Here is a 1,097-nt window from a genome sequence, read left to right as displayed (position 1 = left end):
TTTTTAATCTAAAATATAGACTTAGTCGTCTTAGAAAATACTGTTTTATTACTAATCCAAACACTGACAAATGGAGAAACTCTAAACTACCAAAGTGAGTTGTGACAAATTGATTTCTTTTTTGTACTTCCCACTCCCCAACTTTGGGGTGATTTGAGTCAGAATGACTCCAAATGGCTCACATATTTGAATGCTTAGTTTTCAGGGAGTGGATCTACTTGAGATGTTTTAGGAGGTGTGGTCTCGTTGGAGTAGGTGTGGCTTTGTTGGAAGAAGTATGTCGGGATGTCTGTCTTCAGGTTGAACGTTTGTGATGTTGACCAACCAGGAGTGAATTAAAAATGGGTGATGTTGAAAAAGGCAAGTAGGCTTTTGTTCAGAAGTGTGCCCAGTGCTATACTGCGGAAAAGGGAGGCAAGTCAGTCTAGGAATGTACTGAACCTCCAGGGTCTGTTTGGGCAGAAGACAGGTCAGGCTGCTGGATCCTCTTACACAGATGCGGATAAGAACAAAGGCATCATCTGGGGAAGAGATGCCCTGATGGAGGATTTGGAGAATCCCAAAATTATATCCGTGGAACAAAAGTGATCTTTGCTGGAACTAAGAAGAAAGGGGAAAAAAACGGCAGACCTGATAGCTTATCTTAAAATGGCTACTAATGAGTCATTCCAATGCCATATTTATTTTAAAACAAATGTCTCACGACTTTTACTATACACCACAATTTAATTCAGATACTAAATTCAGATCACGAATGGCTAACAGTGTTTTGGTTGGACAGTCCTGATTTAAGTAGAGCTGACTTTTGGTAAAGTAGATACGATCTTTCTAAAGTAGCAATTCTGGTTGAATCCATGCTAACACTGCTCTCCCTTTCTTAAGATAAGATTGGAGTAATTAGCAATGTTTTACTTTACATAAAAATGGGGTTGTCACCTCCAACCTATTAAATGGCTTTACGCTTAGATTTATACAACTGGATATATGAAAATGTTTAGACACTGAGGAAATCCTATCACTGTCTCAGAAACAAGACCCACCTGTGTTTCAGTTTCTGTTGCCTGGCCCATGACAGGCAACGACTGAACATCAGGAAG

The 1,097-nt window shown here is 39.6% G+C and overlaps 1 pseudogene; it reads left to right on the top strand.

Annotated features, from left to right (window-relative positions):
* Positions 1-341: 341 nt before the first annotated feature.
* LOC110337967 lies at positions 342-729 on the top strand (annotated as a pseudogene).
* The last annotated feature ends 368 nt before the right edge of the window (positions 730-1,097 follow it).

Source organism: Mus pahari, chromosome 21, assembly GCF_900095145.1.
Source record: "Mus pahari chromosome 21, PAHARI_EIJ_v1.1, whole genome shotgun sequence".
In the NCBI taxonomy this organism is placed as follows: Eukaryota; Metazoa; Chordata; class Mammalia; order Rodentia; family Muridae; genus Mus; species Mus pahari.
The sequence above is the reverse complement of the archived record's forward strand: the minus strand, read 5'-3'. Positions and strand labels throughout refer to the sequence as shown.